This window comes from Mobula hypostoma, chromosome 4 (genome assembly GCF_963921235.1).
Source record: "Mobula hypostoma chromosome 4, sMobHyp1.1, whole genome shotgun sequence".
Taxonomy (NCBI): domain Eukaryota; kingdom Metazoa; phylum Chordata; class Chondrichthyes; order Myliobatiformes; family Myliobatidae; genus Mobula; species Mobula hypostoma.
The window spans coordinates 178,986,913-179,007,735 of record NC_086100.1 but is presented as its reverse complement, the minus strand read 5'-3'; the positions used below and the strand labels follow the sequence as shown (position 1 = coordinate 179,007,735).

At 42.2% G+C, this 20,823-nt stretch overlaps 1 protein-coding gene across 2 annotated transcripts in view; it reads right to left on the bottom strand.

Annotated features, from left to right (window-relative positions):
- Window positions 1–490: 490 nt before the first annotated feature.
- Window positions 491–20,823, bottom strand: part of mavs (mitochondrial antiviral signaling protein) — a 69,858-nt gene continuing 49,525 nt past the window's right edge. Inside the window, exons 6-9 of one of the 2 annotated variants that reach the window (XR_010017770.1) lie at window positions 11,746–11,833; window positions 5,863–5,980; window positions 1,710–1,839; window positions 491–505 (exon numbers count right to left, since the gene is read on the bottom strand). The gene's annotated coding sequence lies outside the window, so the exon portion shown is untranslated. Of the gene's footprint in view, window positions 506–532; window positions 1,840–5,862; window positions 5,981–11,745; window positions 11,834–20,823 lie in introns of those variants that run through there. The other variant, XR_010017769.1, reaches the window with a different exon arrangement.

Here is a 20,823-nt window from a genome sequence, read left to right as displayed (position 1 = left end):
TGTTTTTGTGCTTATTGGAATTTGTGTTGCATTTGTAGATTTTTTTTGCTGCATCTTGAATGCTAACATTGAAAAACCAGCATACTAAGCTTTGTTGGTCAGGGAAATCGCTCAGTGCGCTTAAGGCCTGTCAGTACTGAACTGAAGTATCCTTTGTCAGTTCCTCCCGCCCTCCTACAATTCAGTACTGACATGCTGTTTGAAACTCATTGTACAATTCCCCTACCAACAAAGCTTTATATGCTACTTTTCCAGGGTTAACATTCAGAAAAAACTGTTTATGCCAAGTGTTTCCTCAAATCCCTTCTGAACCAGCGACCCGTGAAAGCATGTGCAATAACAAAGGGACTTTTGAAGACAGGCACTCACCTCAATCACAATTATTTACTGGATGGACCCATTCCAGTTCTCAGCTTTAACTTCACGTATGTGCTGTTTGGTATCTGAAAGTTGAACTGCAGCAGTAGCTGTAGCCAAATGAACCACTTTCCCCGCCATTGATCATCTATCTAAAAAAAAAGAAATTCAAACCATTCGTGTACTGGATCTCACTCTTCAATTTATTCAGCCAATACAAAGCAATCTACATGAAGGACTATCTGTAGATATGCAGCAAGTATTGCCCTTGTCAGCAATTCCCACGTTCCAAGAATGAATTAATTCAGTTGCATCGTGAATTCCCTAGACCTTTCAACTGAGCTACCCTGTCCGGTTAAATCAATGCAATAACTTGATCTAAAAAAATGCTTGCATCTATACAAAACCTTTCATATCCCTTATGGTACTTCAGCACTTTAAAGTCAATGATATACTTAATGGGTCAGGCAGCATATGTGAAGGCAAAGTTGTGGTTGATGTCAAAATCCTAAATCAGGATGTGTGTGTGTGTGTGTGTGTGTGTGTGTGTGTGTGTGTGGGGGGGGGGCTGATTTCAGTAGTTTATCTTACACAGACAGTGGTGAGTGTGTGGAACACACTGCCAGAGTTCGTGGGCGGATACATTAGGGGCATTTAAGAGAGTCTTAGATTGGCACATGGTTGATTGAAAAATAGAGGGAAATGTGAAGAGGGAAGGGTTAGATGGAGCTTAGAATAAGTTAAAAAGTCAGAACAACATCATGGGTCAAAGGCCTGTACTGTGTTCTATGTTTCGACCTGAAACTTTGGCCATCCCTTAGCCTTTACAGATACTGTGTTGAGTTCACACAGCAGTTTATCATTCGTTCCAGATTTCAGCATCTGCAGTGTCTGGTGTCTTGATAAAAGCCAAATATATCTCTGTGTATTTCAGAGGTGCAGGAAATGTAGCAACCAGTTGGCAAACAATGAGTGCACACAATCTGCATTGTGATAATGACCAGTTAATTGGCTTTGGTAGAAATATCAAACATTGGCCAGGCTAGGAGGGATAACTCAGTTTCTCTTCCATGAAGTAGTGCCAGGAATCTTTTATCTTCACCCAAAGGAGACAGAGGTGACCACAGTTTAACAACCATATGGAAACAAAACTCAAATCTTTTAAAAGAAAGCAGCACACATCTTCATCCAGGCCATACTCTCTTCTCACCATGACTATTGGGTAGTGTTAGTCCCACACCCACACACTAGGTCAGGAACTGTTATTACCCTATAACCATCAGGCTTCTGGTGTGGCATGGATATCTTCAATCACTACAACTCCGAACTACCTCTGCAACCTACAGACTCACTTTCAAAGACTCCTTACAACTCAGGTTCACAGTATTATATTTTATTTGCACGGGTTGTCTTCTTTTGCACATTGGTTGCTTGTCGGTCTTTATTATAAATTCTCTTGTATTTCTTTTCTTCTGTAAATACCTGCAAGAAAATTAACCTCAGGGTAGTATATGGTAACAAATACATGCTTTGATAAAAAAATACTTTAAACTTTGAACTTCATGGTTGAATTTCAAACTATGATATTGGAAAAGACATTGATATAGATCGGAACTGAAGTGGGAGTTTTGGCCTGTCGAGTCTGACATTGGAATATAGAACAGGGCTGCCTGTTTGGCCCAGCATGTCTGCACTGAGCATGATATCAGTCTAACCCAGTTCCAGAATAACACACGCAAAATGCTGGAAGAGCTCAGCGGGTCAGACAGCACCTAGGGAGAAGAGTAAACAGACGAAGTTTCTGGCTGAGACCCTTCATTAGGACTGTATATGTTCTACTCTGTCTCAATTGTAAAACAGTCTGATGATCTCATTTGAATGTTCTATCATTAAAGTCCCTTTCAAACGATTATTCTGCTTTCCTCCGAGGGCTGTTGGTATCCACCAGGGTTGTGCTGGCGGCAACCCACAACTCTGGCACCAACATAGCATGTTTGCAATTTATTAACCCTAACCAATTGAATTGAATTGACTTTATTCCTCACATCCTGCAAAAACATGAGGAGTAAAAATCTTTACGTTACATCTCCGTCTAAATGTGCAATGTACAATTGTAGTAATTTATAATAAATAGTTTGTACAACAGGATAGACAATATAACATAGAAATATAGTTTTTAGAATTTGAGAGGAAACTGGAGCACCCAGAGGAAACCCACACGGTCACAGTGAGAAATTACAAACTCGTTAAAGACAGTGGCGGGAACCGAACCCTCATTGGTGACGGTTGGTGCTTAAACCACCATGTTGTCCATTTTTATTTTTGTTTTTCTCCAACTGAACTTGCACTATTATCATGATGCTTATTTTATCAAGCAGGTTATGTATAATTTATGTTAATTTTAGGTTAACCTATGTTCATCATGTTTCTACTGTATTGTACTCCTGTTGCAAAAAAATTTCTTGGCATTTGGATTGCCCAAGGCAATAAACACGAACTTTTGACGTCCACCAGCTTCAACATGTTCTTACCTACTAGCCACATCTTTTGCTCTGCCCAAACCCCTCCTCTTCCCTTTCATAACTTCCTGAGGGACCACTCTCTTCATGACTCCCAGGTCTATTTTTCCTCCTCACCTACCCCACCCTGTCCCCTGGCAAAGGTGAAAAAACCTGTCCCACCACCTCCTTCCTCACCATCCAGGGACTGGCCTTCCAGGTGAAGCAGAGTTCACTTACAAGAAATTCAACAAAAACATAATAAATATTACTTTCTGGGGCACGTTATGGTAAACTATCACCACAAACAATGAAGACAAAAAGGCAGGTGAAGACAAAGCTGACTCGAAGGATGAGCCATACTAGCGCATTGCAAAATCGGAGTGTAACATGTTCAAGATGATGTCGGTGTCAGAGATGGAGTTGGAATGCATGATTCGGAGCAAGTCTAGGAGGAGGAGTTTTGGTGCACATCCTCCTAAAATGGGAGTGAGGTTGGATCAGTGCCGAGCTGATTAGGAAAGGTCAGGAACGCTCCGGGCTGGTGGGGGTGTGGTCTAGGTCCGGAGCGTATTGCTGTGGCAGGGTGTGTCCTAGTCTGGTGATCTGGTGTTTCGACGATTTAAGTGCTGGCCCTGATAGACAGGAAAGGCAGGATGTCAGGACTGGAGGTGAGGGTTGAGCCTCTTCCATTCGCACTTCCGCGATGTTCACTCCTCTTTCCACAGTGCTGAGTCTCTGGGTCCGCTCCAGCTGCTGTACATTTCGTGCCAGTGATTTGCCACGCTGTACAGAGCCTCTGAAAAGTATTCAACTCCCCACCTCCCACCCCCCCCGGACATTTTCATGTTTTGTTTTACAAAGTTGAATCACAACGGATTTCATTTGGGGTTTTTTTGACAGTAATCAACAGAAAAAGACCCTTCCATGTCAAAGTGAAAACAGATTTCTACAAAGTGATCTAAATTAATTGCAAATATTAAACACAAAATAATTGATTATATAAGTATTCAGCTCCTTTAATATGACACACCAAATCATCACTGGTGCAGTCAATTGGTTTTAGAAACCACATAATTAGTTACATGGAGATCACCTGTGTGCCATCAAGGTGTTTCAACTGATTGTAGTAAAAATACACCTGTAACTAGAAGGTCTCACTTCACCATGAGGGCAAAAGGACACTCCAAGCAACAAGCAAAATGTTTACTGAAAAGCACAAGTCAGAAGATGGATACAAGACAATTTCCAAGTCACTAAATATCCCTTGGAGTACAGTTTAGTCAATCATCAAGAAATGGAAAGAATATAAGCCCTCAAAATCTGAGTGACTGTGCAAGAAGGGGACTGTTGAGAGAGGTCACCAAGGCACCAATGACAACTCTGGAGAAGTTACAAGCTTCAGTGGCTGAGATTGGAGAGACTGTGCATACAACAACTGTTGTCTGGGTGCTTCACCAGTTGCAGCTTTGTAGGAGAGTGGCAAAGAGAAAGCGACGGTTGAAAAAAAACCCACATGAAATCTCAGATAGTTTGCTAGAAGGCATGTGGGAGACTCTGAAGTCAGCTGAAAGAAGGTTCTATGGTCTGATGAAACCAAAATTGAGCTTTGTGGCCATCAGACTAAACACTATGTTTGACATAAGCCAAACACCACACATCATCAAAAACATACCATCCCTGCAGTGAAGCATGCTGTTGTCTGAAACCTAGAGGAAAACCTAATGCAGTCTGCAAGAGAACTCGACTTGAGAGAAGATTTGTTTTCTAGCAAGACAATGACCCAAAGCATAAGGCCAAAGCTACACAGGAATGGCCTAAAAACAACAAAGTTAATGTGTAGAAAATTGTTTTCACTTTGATATGAAAGTGTCCTTTCTGTTGATCAGTGTTAAAAAAAAAAGCCAAATTAAATCCATGGTGATTCAATATTGTAAATGTCAAACAATAAAACATGAAGACTTTCGGGGGGGGGGGGGTGAATATTTTCGATGGACGCTGTATGATGAACTGAGACTGAGGCTATGGGCCTACTTTGCATGCTCTGAGATTTGGGGCTACAGACTCAATTGCTTGCTTTTATTGTATGTGTGATTTGTGTTTCTGTTTCTTTTTCTTCCTCTGCACGTTGGGTTCTTTTGGTTTTCTTGGTTTGTGGCTGCCTGTCAGCAGCCAAATCCCAAGGTTGTATAATTTAAACATACTTTGATAATAAATGTACTTTCAATCTTTTGAATATATCAGTGATAATAAAACTGATTCTGATTCACAGTTCAGGCCCTACAGCCCACAATATTGAGCCAAAGTTTAATTTACTCCAAGATCTATCTAACCCTTTGCTCCCACATAGTTCTTCATTTAATTTTCATCCACATGCGTATATATAAATTTCTCCTAAATGTCCTGAATATATCTGCTCTAAGAAAGAAGTGCTGGCTGTCCACTCTATGCCTCTTGTCATTTTATACATCTCTATCAAGTCACATCTCATCCTCCAAAGACAGAAGTCCGAGCTTGCTCAACATTTCCTCAATGGCCATCTCTTCTTTGAAGAGAAACACTTCAGTAACAATATGATTAATCTATTACTTGAGCAACCTTTCACCGGGCTCATATAGAAACTTGCTCATTTACTAACTCTGCTAACAGCCTCGTGACTCAGTGGTGAAAAGGACACCTTTCATAAACAATGTATGTCTAGGGCCGGTATGAGTTGGGTGCCACCAAATAGGAAAGTTGGGATTTTCTGTTAAGGAACATTGATGGTAGCGAACGCTGTGTAAATACTGCTCACACACAATTATCAGTCGCCAAGAAATGACAGATTGTACACTAGCATAAAATTATAAAATGAGTACTGTATATTTACCAATTTTCAACTTTATCAAACAATTATTAAGAGAAGAAAGGAATTTAAAAAGAGGGCCCATTACAGTTAACCAGTCTAAATGTGCACATAGACATTGGAGCTCATTTCTGGAGAAGTCAGGTATATCATTTTACTCACGTTCTGAACCCACATTCTGTGTGAAGGCACCTGCTGCAGTTCGAATTTCTCACAAAGACCACCTTGAACAAACTGGCGCTCTCAGGAATGTTGCCACTTCCTCCTAGGAACCATTCACCTGTGCAAAGCACATCTTACAATGAAGAATCGCCTTCGAATGGTATGCTGCAACATCTTCCCCTGTGCTCTGCTCTGTAGCTCCCACCAAAAAAAAACAAACTAGAATCTGTCCCTGCCCAGTACTCTCGGATGTTCCATTGGGCGGAAAGTTACAACACGTACCCAGACAACCCTGCTGGCTGACACCATATTCCCCCTAAGTTGGACAATATTGCTCCTTATCTTTAGCTGCAGCCAAAACCCTCATACTAGCAGAACGTGCCATTTTTGCTGAAATCTGCTAAAATAAGTATACCTCACAGCATAGCAGTAGAAATCTTACCCAGGGCATTACAGTTGCTCTCTAATTCCTGCTGCATCCTGGTAAATCTCCTCTGTGTGCTCTGGGTAGAGAACCTCTAGAATTCATTATCCCAGAAGGTTGTGGAGGTGAAATCCTACAAGGTATTTAATGAGGAGATAGATACATTTTGCAAGATTAGGGAACTGAGGGGAATGGGGAATTTTCACATACCTTTGAAAGAACACAAATGCAAAATGGTTGAGTGGTATCACAGTAACAACCTTGCACTCAACATCAGTCAGACCAAAGACATCAGAAAGACTGTGGACATCAGAAAGGGTAAGATGAGGGAACACACGCAAGTCCTCAGTAAGGGATCAGAAGTGGAAAAAGTGAGCAACTTCAAGTTCCTGGTTAACAACATCTCTGAGAATCTATCCCGGGCCCAACGTATTGAAGCAGTTACAAAGAGTGAATGACAGTGGCTAAATTTCATCAGGATTTTGAGGAGATTTGGTGTGCACCAAAGACACTTGTAAATTTCTACAGATGTACTGTGGAGAGCATTCCAACTGGCTTCATCACCATCTGGTATGGGGGGTGGCTACTGCACAGGATCAAAATAAGCCACAGAAAGTTGTGAGCTCAGTCAGCTCCGTCAAGAGCACCAGCCTTCGTAATGTTTTGGACATCTTCAAGAAATGATGTCTCAAGATGGTGGGATCCATCATTAAGGAACTCTCTCACCCTGGACGTGCCCTCTTCTCATTACTACCATCAGGAATGAGGTACAGGAGCCTGAAGGCACACACCCAACCATTCAGGAACAGCTTCTTCCTCTTTGCCATTCGATTTCTGAATCCCTGCCATCTGAACCCATGAACACTACCTCTACTTTATTTTTCTCTTTTTTGTACTAATTTAATTTAACTTCTTTAAAATAAATATATATATATATTTTTTAACTTAAGGCATCCGTTAGTCTTGCGAGACCATGGATCTGCGCCTGGAAAGTCTTCACTCTCCAGGGCGCAGGCCTGGGCAAGGTTGTATGGAAGACCAGCAGTTGCCCATGCTGCAAGTCTCCCCTCTCCACGACACCGATGGAGAGGGGAGAAGCAAGGGCCGATACAGCTTAGCACCAGTGTCGTCGCAGAACACTGTGTGATTAAATGCCTTGCTCAAGGACACAACAAGCTGCCTCGGCTGGGGCTCGAACTCACGACCTTCAGGTCGCTAGTCGAATGCCTTAACCACTTGGCCACGTGCCCACACATTTACAGTTTTATTATTATATATTGTAATGTTTTGCTGCAAAACAACAAACTTCATAGCATACAGTATGCCAATGATACTAAAACTGATTCGGAAATGAACTGTATTGAATTAATCCACACTGTCACTCTAGCAAAAATCTAAATTAATTCGATCAATTTTACTCTGCTGTCCTTGGCGCTGAGGCTGTGTCGTTCTCCAGCTGCTCTGAGCTTGGCATCTGTGAACTTTGCAGCGATTTGCTGCTCTGTGTGATGAACTGAGACTATGGGCCCACTTTGGCTGCTCCAGGTTTCGGGTTGATGGACTCAGTTTTGTTCTGAATGCTGACACTTGCTTTATTGTTTGCAATTTTTCTTTCTCTCTCTGCGCAGTGGGTGTTGGTCTTTTTTTAAAATTGGGTTCTTTCAGGTTTCTTGTTTTGTTGCTGCCTGTAATCCTGTCAGGTTGTATAATTTATACATAGTTTGATAATAAATGTACTTTGAAGTACTGCATGTAGAACTTTGAACATGGCTGTCCTTTTATCCACTTGGTTAGCCTGTTTGCTCTTGAATTATTGTCTCTAAAAGACTTATCAAATTATTACCAACTTGCTGCTCCTTCAAAGAAGAAGTGGGCATTTGATAGTTGGAAGACCCCAAAGCTCTACGCTTCTTTCTTGACACCAGACCCAATCAGTTTCCCTCCACCACCACTCTCCTCCACCTAGCAGAACTTGTCCTCACTCTCAATAATTCTTCCTTTGACTACTCCTACTTCCTTCAAACAAAAGGTGTAGCCAAGGACATTTGCATGGGTCCCAGCTATGCCTGCCTTTTATTTGGCTTTGTGGAACAGTCTAAGTTCCAAGCCTAACTGGTATCACTCCCCAACTTTTCCTGCACTGCATCCTGCACCCATGTGGAGCTCATCAAATTCATCAACTTACACTCGGCCCTCAAATTTATCTGGTCTATTGCCAACACTTCCCTCTCCTTTCTCAATCTCACTGATTCTATCTCTGGAGACAGCTTATCTTCTGATATCTTTTATAAACCCATTGATTCACACAGCTACCTGAACTATACCTCTTCCCACCCTGTTGCTTGTAAAAATGCCATCCGCTTCCCTCAATTCCTCAGTCTCCGCTGCATCTGCTCTCAAGATCAGGCTTTTGATTCCAGAACAAAGGAGATGTCCTCCTTCTTCAACGAATGGGGCTTCCCTTCCTTCACCATTAACGCTGCCCTCACCCACATCTCTTCCATTTCGCACATGTCTGCCCTCACCCCATCCTCCCACCACCTCACCAGGGATAGAGTTCCTCTTGAACTCACTTGCCATCCCACCAGCCTCCACGTCCATCTCATAATTCTCTGTTATTTCCTCCATCTCTAACGGAATACCACCATGAAGCACATCTTCCCCTACCCCATTTTTGCTTTCTGCAGGAATTTCTCCTTGCGTGACTCCCTTGCCCATTCGTCTCTCCCCACTGACCTCCCTCCTGACGTTTATCTTTGCAAGCAGAAAAAGTGCCACACCTGCCCCTACACCAGCTCCCTCACTACCATTCAGGACCCCATACAGTCCTTCCAGGTGAGGTGACATTTCACCTGTGAGTCTGTTGGGGTCATATACTGTGTCCAGTGCAGCCTCCTGTATATTGGTGAGACCCGATGTAGATTGGGAGATCGTTTCACCGAACACCTACGCTGCGTCTGCCAGAAAAAGTGGGATCTCCCAGTGGCCACTCATTTTAATTCTACTTCCCATTTCCATTCCACCATGTCAGTCCATGCCCTCCTCTACTGCCGTGACGAGTCCACACTCAGGTTGAAGGAACAAAACTTGATATTCCATTTGGGTAGCCTCCAACCTGATGGCATGAACATCGATTTCTTGAACTTCCATTAATGACCCCCCCCCCTTTACCATTCCCCATTTGGAGTTCCCCCCTCACCATATCTACTTACCTGCCCATCACCTCCCTCTGGTGCTCTTCCCTCTTCCCTTTCTTCCATGGTCTTCTGTCCTCTCATGTCAGATTCCTCCTTCTCCAGCCCTTTATCTCTTTCACCAATCAACTTCCCAGCTCTTTACTTCACCCCTCCCCCTCTCCTGGTTTCACTTATCACCTACTACTTTGTATTTCTTCCTCCCCTTCCCCCACCTTCTTACTCTGACTTCTCACCCTTTTTCCCCAGTCCTGATGAAGTGTCTCGGCCTGAAACGTCGACTGTTTACCCTTTTCCAGAGATGCTGCCTGGCCTGCGGAATTCCTCCAGCGTTTTGTGTGTGTTGCTTGGATTTCCAGCATCTGCAGATTGTTTCTTGTTTGTGATTTGATAGTTGGCGTAGACTTGATGGGCTAGAGAGCCTATTTCAATGATGTGGCTCTCTATGATCTAGCACTGCTCATCCTCTGAATCTTTGGAACTATCTCCGTTTATTAGGATGCAGGATCAAAGCACCAATGTCTCTGCAACAACGAGTGGATCCCATCCAGACTGGGTCACAGACTCTTAAAGTGCTGATACCATTTCTATCTGCTTAACCTCATTCAGAAACCCAGCAACCTTCCCACTCACCATAACTTTTGTGATCCTTTGTTTTGATACAGATGTATATTTGAACCAATATGCTTTCAAGCAAATAGATTAAAAACCTTTGAGATTAAATGAGTTGATCAGACACAATGAACCACTAATTACCCAGCTTCAGACAAAAAAACCTGAACACCAGTAACTGAGTACCTTTTGCTTTAATGAGGAAGGATTTATCTCTTATTGTTTCAATTTGACGAACTCAGAGTAAACTATGTGCTTGTTCTGATCCATGCTACAGAATCAGAGTCATAGAACACTACAGCACAGAAACAGCCCTTCAGCCATTCTAATCCACGTCAAATTATTAATCCGTCTTGTCCCATAGACCTGCACCTGGACCACTGCCTCCATACCCCTCCCATCCATGTACCTATCCAAATTTCTCTTAAAAGTTGAAGTTGAATCTGCATATACAACTTCCACTAGCAGCTCATTCCACACTGTCACCAACCACTGAATGAAGAATTTCATCCTCATCTTCCCCTTAAACATTTCACCTTTCACCTTTAACCCAAGGCCTCTCGTTCTAGTCTCACCCAACCTCAGTGGGAAAAAAGCTTGCTTGAATTTACCCTATCTATACACCTCATTATTTTGTATACCTGTATCAAATCTTCCCTCGTTCTCCGACACTCTAAGGAATAAAGTCCTAACTTATTCAATCTTTCCCTGTAACTCAGGTTGTCAAGTTTTGGCAATACTCTTGTAAATTTTCTCTGCATTCTTTCAGGCTTATCGGCATCTTTCCTGTAGACTGGTGACCAGAACTGTACACAATACTCCAAATTTGGTTTCCTTTAATGTCTTATGCAACTACAACATAATGTCCCAACTCCAGAACTCAATACTTTAGCCAATGCACCAAAAGCTCTCTATCAATGTGTATCCAAATCCTGTATCCAGTCCTGCTGAGGAGGCTCGGCCTGAAATGTTGACTGTACTCTTTTCTACAGATGTTGACAGGCATGCTGAGTTCCTCTAGCATTCTGTGTGCGTGTTGCTCTCAATGTGTATTGCCACTATCAAGATATTGTGGATCTATATTCCCTGATCCCTCTGTCCTGCCATACTCATCGTGCAAGCCCTAACATGGCTTGCCCTCCCAAAATGAACACCTCACACTTCTCTGCATTAAACTCCATCTACCATTTTGTAGCCCATGTTTCCAGATGGTCCAGATCCTACTGCCAGCTTTAATAGCCTTCCTCACCCCCAATTTTGGTGTCAATGAGGAAATAAGCTCTAAAAAGCCTCCAATTTGGAAACATCAATGCCGAGGAGTGGAAAGCATACAAAAAAGTACTGGATACAGCCCAGTCCATCACAGGAAAAGCCCCTTCATCTATAAGGAACGCTGCCACAAGACAGCAGCATCTATCATCAAGAACTCCCACCATCTAGGTCATGATTTCTTCTCACTGCTGCAATCAGGAAGGGGGTTCAGGAGCCTTGGGTCCCACACCACCAGGTTTGTGAACAGTTATTACCCTTCAATCTCCTAAACTAGTGTGGATAACTTCATTCAGCTCAGCCCTAAACTATTCCACAACCTATGGACTCACTTTCAAGGACTTCACAACTCATGTTCTAAGTATTATTTATGTACTTACTTACTTTTTCATTGTATTTGCACATTGTTTGTCAGTCTTTGTGTGTAGCTTTTTATTGATTCTTTCGTATGTCTCCGTTCTATCTCGAATCCCTGTAAGAAAATGAATCTCTGGGTAGTATTTGGCGACATATGTACTTTGCTAATAAATTTAATTTGAACATTGAGGATTTGAATCTAGTCCTGACGAAGGGTTCCAGCCCGAAACGTTGACTGATCGTTTCCACAGATGCTGCCCGACCTGCTGAGTTCCTCCAGCATGTTGCTTTGACCCCAACATCTGCAGAGTATTTTGTGTTTATGAATCTAATCATTTTTTTCTTCAATCTGATAATGCTGTAACATTACTTTATTGTGAGATTACATCTTCAAATAACAAACTATGAACAGACAATATGAAGAAAAGAAATTACTTAGGTGCAATCATCTTCATTTTACTGGAGAACTGATTGCAAAATGCAGCTCTATCTTGCTTTTGTTGAGCAATTGCAAAAGTTTGGGCATTTCCAGTTTTCCTGTCAAAAAGTTGAACATGTGTAGATCAGTTTGTTCCAGTTAACTCATGCTTCATGCTGCTGTCTGGCACGATTGTAACATGAAAGCTGCTACAGGCTAAAATGCTCTTTGCAGAAAGGACGCTGGAAGATGAAGCAGGGAGCTAATGGAATTTGATTGATGACCAGACAGTTTAATGCTTCTTCCAAAAGATGATTCATTGGGCTGAAAGTTACTAGAATTTTCCTGTAATAGCACTCATCAAGTCAGGCAGCCACCATGGAAAGGGAAATAATTAATGTTGTAAGGCAGAGACTCTGTTCCCCTTTAACAAAAGATATTCTGCAGCTGCTGGAAATCCCAAGTAACACAATCAAGATGGTGGAGGAATTCAGCAGGTCAGGCAGCATCTATGGCAAGGAATAAATAAAATAAAGCATCTGTGGAAAAGAGTCTTGGTGAATGTCTTGGCATGAATCATCGACTCTTTATTCCTTTCCATAGATGCTGCCTGACCTGTTGAGTTCCTATAGCATTTTGTGTGTGTTGCTGTTTCTCTTTCCACAGGAATCATCTTCTGGCCTGCTGAGAATTTTTTGTTATTGTGTCAGATCTGTAGTTGTTTTATACTGACTGACTATTAAAATAGTGTGATTATAGTCTGACAAGTTTACATATTTTCCATTGGAAATGTCAGAATCTTATAAGCTTATTTAAAATATGGCAAACATAATGCTTGGAGGCTGGAAGAGTGGGATACAGAGTCATACAAAAGTACAGCTCAGAAACAGACCATCTAGTCCATGCTGAATCATTTAAATGGCCTACTTCCTTCAACCTGCACTGGGACCTTAGACCTCCATTCCCCTGCATCCATGTACCTATCCAAACTTCTCTTAAACATTGAAATCGAGCTGACATGCACCACTTGTGCTGACAGCTAGCTCCACACTCTCACGACCCTCTGTGTGCAGAAGTTTCCCCTCATGTTCCCCTTAAACTTTTCACCTTTCACTCTTAACCCATGACCTCTGGTTGCAGTCCCACCTAACCTTAGTGGAGAAAAGCCTGCTTACATTTATTCTATCTATACCCCTGTATTGAGGAGTGGGAGTGAATTTGAGTTTTGTATTGTTGTTCAATAATCACAAATTTTTAGTAATGAAAATCATAAAATTGCACATAAAAATTAGAAGAATGAAAGATGATCTCATTGAAAGGTGCAGATTCTTAGAGAATCGACGGGCTTGATGCAAGGACTTACCAGCTGACTGAAGAGAATGGAACTGGTGGTAATAGATTCAGAAGGAGGTGGAGGTTATTTTGGACTGAAATATTAAGTATTTTCTTCACAAATAAGGAGGTGAATCTTCGGAATTCTCCACCTCAGAGGATTATGAAGATTTAAGGAATGAGTTCATTTCCAACTACTGGTCAATATACATTCAGTGGCCACTTTATTAGGTACACATGTACCTAATAACTTGCTCATTAACAGACATCCCACCTCTCCCGGAAGTTCTGGGAGTCTCCTGCATATTGATAGTGTCTCCCTGATGTCCACAAATTATATACAATATCCCGGAAATCAACTTTTTTGAGAGCGAGCGAGAGAGTGCGAGAGCGAGAGAGTGAGAGAGCGAGACAGCGAGAGAGCGAGCATGAGAGTGACCACGAGAGAGAGAGAGAAAGAGCACCATGGCAGAGTGTTCCAAAAAAAGAGAATATAAAACGTACGTCACCCCAGACTACCCTAAAGTGTACCCCTGCCTAATAGGGGTCAAAAATAATGACAGTGTTGCTTGCTGCACTGTTTGCAACAGTGACTTTTCGATTGCCCATGATGGGTTAAGATTGTAAAAGACATGTTGAGGTGAGTTTAACAGGTTTCATTCGTTCATTAGCATAGCTAACGTAATTTAAACTAGCTGGCTAGCTGCTAAGGAGCTACTCTATTGCAGACATCCCACCTCTCCCGGAAGTTCCGGGAGTGTCCTGCAAATTGATGGTGCTACCTCCCTGAAATGAGTTTTTGCAGGGTCCGCATTAATGCAAGTATCTAATCAGCCAATCATGTGGCAGCCACTCAGTGCATAAAAGCATGCAGACATGGTCAAGAGGTTCAGTTGTTGTTCAGACCAAGTATTACAATGGGGAAGAAATGTCATCTCAATGAATTCGACCATTGAATGGTTGCTGGTGCCAGTCAGAGTGGTTTGATTATCTCAGAAACTGCTGAACTCCTGGGATTTCCACGTACAACGATCTCTAGAGTTTACAGAGACTGATGCAAAAAAAAACCCCAAAAAAACATCCAGTGAGTAGCAGTTCTGTGGTAGAAACTGCCTTGTTAATGAGAGAAGTCAAAGGCCAGAGTGGTTCAAGCTGACAGGATGGTGACAGTAACTCAAATAAACATGTTACAACACTGCATGCAAGAGAACATTCCTGAATGCACAACATGTCAAACCTTGAAGTGGATGGGCTACAGCAGCAGAAGAACACGCCAGATCCCACTCCTGTACCTAGTAAAGTGGGAATTGTGTGTATTTCTGCCTGTTAAGAGAAACAAGGTGCATGGTCATGAAGCAGGGAGATTGTGCATGAGGCAGAAGTTTCAGCGATGATCTTGTTGAACAGGGCTACTCAATCTGTTTCTCGTATCTTACAATATCACACATATTAAATGTAAACATGACTTTAAGTTCCTCAGGGTCAATATCACAAATGACCTGACTTGGTCCAACCAAACAGAGTTCACTGCCAAGAAGGCCCACCAGTGCCTTTACTTCCTGAGAAGACTAAGGAAATTTGGCTTGTCCCCTAAAACCCTCACTAATTTTTATAGATGCACCGTAGAAAGCATTCTTCCAGGGTGCATCACAACCTGCTATGGAAGTTGTCCTGTCCAAGACCGGAAGAAGCCGCAGAAGATCATGACACGGCGCCGTACATCACACAAACCAATCTTCCGTCCTTGGACTCACTTTACACTGCACGCTGTCGGAGCAGTGCTGCCAGGATATCAAGGACACGACCCACCCAGCCAACACACTTTTCATCCCTCTTCCCTCTGGGAGAAGGCTCAGGAGCTTGAAAACTTGTACAGCCAGATCTGGGAACAGCTTCTCTTCAACTGTGATAAGACTGCTGAACGGATCCTGACCCAGATCTGGGCCGTACCCTCCAAATATCCGGACCTGCATCTCGGTTTTTTTGCACTACCTTACTTTCCATTTTTCTATTTTCTATTTATGATTTATAATTTAAATTTTTAATATTTACTTTCGATTTGTAATCCAGGGAGCGGGAAGTGCAGAATCAAGTATCGCTATGATGATTGTACGTTCTGGTATCAATTGTTTGGCGACAATAAAGTATAAAGTATAAGATAGGCAGCTAAGACTTTAACATGGTGTGCTGTGAACAGATATGGTCATCTGGCAAAATCATGGATTAGTGCTGTAATCCTGTTGGCAGCTAACGTAAGGTATGGACAGCTTATGTTATACTAATCATTGATTAAAAATTAAATCTGAATGAAAGTCATATGTAGGTGAATAAAGTGAATGGTTTATTTATAAAATAATGGAAGCGATGCCTATTGAATGCAGCAAGGGTTAAGGCGTATGCTGCGATTCTTGACTTGATCTTTTACACTGGGTATCCTTTCTCCTTTTCAATACCGATGGATTAGAATACTTGGAACAATCCAAAGAGCATCAAAATACATGTTAGATAACAATGCAACATTGTTATAAATTCTTATTCAGGTGAAATCTTCAAAAAAATTTAAATGGTGAATCAGAAAGCTCATTTAAAACCTTTTTAGCCTGGCTCACCCCTTTTGGTTTTTCTGTTGCCAGCAACACAATGAAGGTAATGGCTCTGAATAATTGTTTTGAAGATTTTTCCCCAGATATTAAACATATTTTCAGTCATTTGATGAGATCATGTTTAACTCTAGTCAAATAATAGAGCAAGATATAGTTAATTAAATAGATCTATTATATGACGTGTTGTGATATTTTAATATTGCAGCTATTAGTAGATGGTGATAAATATAAACAATTCCCTTCCTTACAAATTACTCCTGAAGAATGCTATTGTCATTTCCGTATTCAAGGTCAACTTCTCCATTTGAGTTTGAGAATAACAGCATTATGATCATTAGAATTAATGGTGAGCATCAATATTACCTGCGAGCATTAATGTGAACCATCTCGCCTGCTTGTGTGTCACAATGGCTTGTTGGTTTATATAATGAAAATTGCTGTTACTTTGCAATTTATTACTGAAAGGTTCATATCAAAGACTAAAGTTATTCAGACATTGGCATTACGTTATCATTGTTAGCAGAGACAATCAAATCGAGAGAGTTACTTACACAAATATGCACAAAGAAGCCATCTCAATCATTACTCTGCTGCGGACTCTCATACTGCCTGAGCAATGTATCCATGACAACCAGATTTGCAGCTCTTTCCACCCGGCACACAGTCTGCCTTCATTCTGATGTGCAGTTTTGGTCTCAGCCCATGTCCCCGCTCTCATATTAGTCCTCAGCCTTCCAAACCACCTCACTTGAAACAAGCTTCAAAATGTCGTCAGCACCCTGAACTGCACACAGCCCCCCAACCCATGATACTTGAGACCATACCGAACTTTCACTCTTGGTATTGACTACAGCTGGTCATCTGTCATGGGATTTGCTCAAGAAGGAGCAGTAACAGTGTGGAAGGAGACAATCCTGCCTATTGTGTCCATGTAAGAAAAATCCCGATTGTCTCGGTACCCGGCTCTGATTCAGGTCCTGATGCTGATTTGGATTATTTACCACATGTACTGTACATTGTAATATATAATGGAATGTGTCAGTCACAACCAACCGACCCGAGGATGGGCTGGGGGCAGCCTGAATAGTCGCTGCACATTCTGGTGCCAACAGAGCGTGCCCATAATGCACAGTAGAACAATACAAAACACAAAAATCATACTGAGCAACAAGGCAGCAAGAGCAAAACAAGAAACAAGCTCAGTTCCTCTCTACCTCCCTCCCACCCATACACAAACAGTCCTCTACTCCAGGACAGGATCTCCCTCCCTCCCATACACACACACAGTCCTCTACTCCAGGACAGGATCTCCCTCCCTCCCATCCATACACACACAGTCCTCTACTCCAGGACAGGATCTCCCTCCCCCCCACCCATACACACACAGTCCTCTACTCCAGGACAGGATCTCCCTCCCTCCCATCCATACACACACAGTCCTCTACTCCAGGACAGGATCTCCCTCCCCCCCACCCATACACACACAGTCCTCTACTCCAGGACAGGATCTCCCTCCCTCCCATCCATACACACACAGTCCTCTACTCCAGAACAGGATCTCCCTCCCCCCCACCCATACACACACAGTCCTCTACTCCAGGACAGGATCTCCCTCCCCCCCACCCATACACACACAGTCCTCTACTCCAGGACAGGATCTCCCTCCCCCCCCCCCCACCCATACACACACAGTCCTCTACTCCAGGACAGGATCTCCCTCCCACCCATACACACACAGTCCTCTACTCCAGGACAGGATCTCCCTCCCACCCATACACACACAGTCCTCTACTCCAGGACAGGATCTCCCTCCCACCCACCCATACACACACAGTCCTCTACTCCAGGACAGGATCTCCGTTCCCCCCCCCCCCCACCCATACACACACAGTCCTCTACTCCAGGACAGGATCTCCCTCCCACCCATACACACACAGTCCTCTGCTCCAGGATAGGATCTCCCTCCCACCCATACACACACAGTCCTCTACTCCAGGATAGGATCTCCCTTCCACCCATACACACACAGTCCTCTACTCCAGGACAGGACTTCCTGTTCCATCCTTGCACATACACAGTCCTTTACTCTAATCTCAGGACAGGACATTCCGTCCCACCCTTCCAAATAAACAGTCCTCTAATACCAGGACAGGTCATCTTCAATCTTCAACCTCTTTCCATAGTCTTGCAAAGTCTACTCTTTCAAAAACACATCCAGCTCCTTTTTGAACACTACAAAGGAATCTGCTTTAATTACTATACCTGACAGTGCATTCCAGACCATGCTCACTAATAGTATAAAAGCTTTTCCTCCTGTGACTTTGAGCTCTTTTGCCAATCACATTCATTTTACATTCCCTGGTCCTTAATATCTATCTGCTTTGCATATATTGTTCATCAAGAGAACTACCCTAGTTTCTCCAGTCCATTGGCATAACTAATTTTAGGAAGTTTCTTCTGCATCTTCTCCAAAGTATTTACACCTTTCCTAAATTTTAGTACCTAGCTCTGAGCATAATATTCCATTTGCATTTTAACTGTGTTTATTAAATCCGATCACAGTTTCCTAAGCTCCTCACTATAAAGGCCAGGATTGCATTAGCATTTTTTTTAAAATTTCAAAATATACTTTATTCAAAAATAAATATATACAATAAACCATTCAATAACTTTTCATCCTTTACATACGTTTCCATTATACACAGTACATATCCATTTCATTAGCATATAGGATTGTGCCCAAATTGCACCTGCCATCTATTTGACAATTCCACTGGCCTGTCTGTGTCTCCTTGAACTCCTTAACATCTGAAGGTTATTGAGTTCTGCACATTTTGTGTCACAATTTGGAAACTAGGAACTTCCACATCCAAGTTATTAATGTATAATCAAACAGTTTTGCAATCAGTGGCCACATTATTTGGTACACCTCTACCTAATAACCTAGTCATGAATGCAAGTATCTAATCAGCCAATCATGTGACAGCAACTCAATGCATAAAAGCATGCTGACATGGTCAAGAGTTCAGTTATTGTTCAGACCAAACATCAGAATGGGGAAGAAATGTAATTTAAGTGACTTTGATCGTGGAATGATTGTTGGCAGAGGGGGTCGTTTGAGTATCCCAGAAACTGCTGTTCTCCTAGGAATTTCATGAACAACAGTCTCTAGAGTTTACAGAGAATGGTGCAAAAACTTTGAAGTATATATAATTATCTGGATAGACAGGGTCTGATTACGAACAGTCAACATGGATTTGTGGTGGAAGGTCATGTTTGACAAATCTTATTGAATTTTTTGAAGAGGTTACTAGGAAAGTTGACAAGGGTAAAGTGGTGGATGTTGTCTATATGGACTTCAGTAAGGCCTTTGACAAGGTTCCACATGGAAGGTTACTTAGGAAGGTTCAATCGTTAGGTATTAATATTAAAGTAGTAAAATGGATTCAACAGTGGCTGGATGGGAGATGCCAGAGAGTAGTGGTGGATAACTGTTTGTCAGATTGGAGGCTGGTGACTAGTGATGTGCCTCAGGGATCTGTACTGGGTCCAATGTTGTTTGTCATATACATTAATGATCTGGATTAGTAAGTATGCAGATGATACTAAGATAGGTGGCGTTGTGGATAATGAAGTAGGTTTTCAAAGCTTGCAGAGAGATTTAGGCCAGTTAGAAGAGTGGGCTGAAAGATGGCAGATGGAGTTTAATGCTGATAAATGTGAAGTGCTACATTTTGGTAGGACTAATCAAAATAGGACATACATGGTAAATGGTAGGGCATTGAAGAATGCAATAGAACAGAGGGATCTAGGAATATCGGTGCATATTTCCCTGAAGGTGGAATCTCATGTGGATAGGGTGGTAAAGAAAGCTTTTGGTATGCTGGCCTTTATAAATCAGAGCATTGAGTATAGGAGTTGAGATGTAATGTTGAAATTGTACAAGGCATTGGTAAGGCCAAATTTGGAGCATTGTGTACAGTTCTGGTCACCGAATTATAGGAATGATGTCAACAAAATAGAGAGAGTACAGAGAAGATTTACTAGAATGTTACCCTGGGTTTCAGCACCTAAGTTACAGAGAAAGTTTGAACAAGTTGGGTCCTTATTCTTTGGCGGGTAGAAGGTTGAGGAGAGACTTGATAGAGGTATTTAAAATTATGAGGGGGATAGATAGAGTTGACATGGATAGGCTTTTTCCATTGAGAGAAGGGGAGATTCAAGCAAGAGGACATGAGTTGAGAGTTAGGGGGCAAAAGTTTAGGGGTAACACGAGGGGGAACTTCTTTACTCAGAGAGTGGTAGCTGTGTGGAATGAGTTTCCAGTAGAAGAGGTAGAGGCAGACTCTATATTGTCATTTAAAGTAAAATTGGATAGATATATGGACAGGAAAGGAATGGAGGGTTATGGGCTGAGTGCAGGTCGGTGGGACTAGGTGAGAGTAAGCATTAGGCATGGACTAGAAGGGCCGAGATGGTCTGTTTCCGTGCTGTAATTGTTATATGGTTATATGGATGAGCTACAGCAGTAGAAGACCAGGAACATACGCTCCGTGGCCACTTTATTAGGTAATTTGGATGATGCTGGTATCTTCTGCTCCTATGCCTTATGGTCTATGTCTTCTGATTCAGATTGAGAATCATTTATTTATCATATGTACGACAAAACATACAGTGAAATGCTTCGTTTGTGATAACAACCAGCACAGCCTAAAAATGTTCTGAGGCAGACCGCACGTGCTCCCTCACATT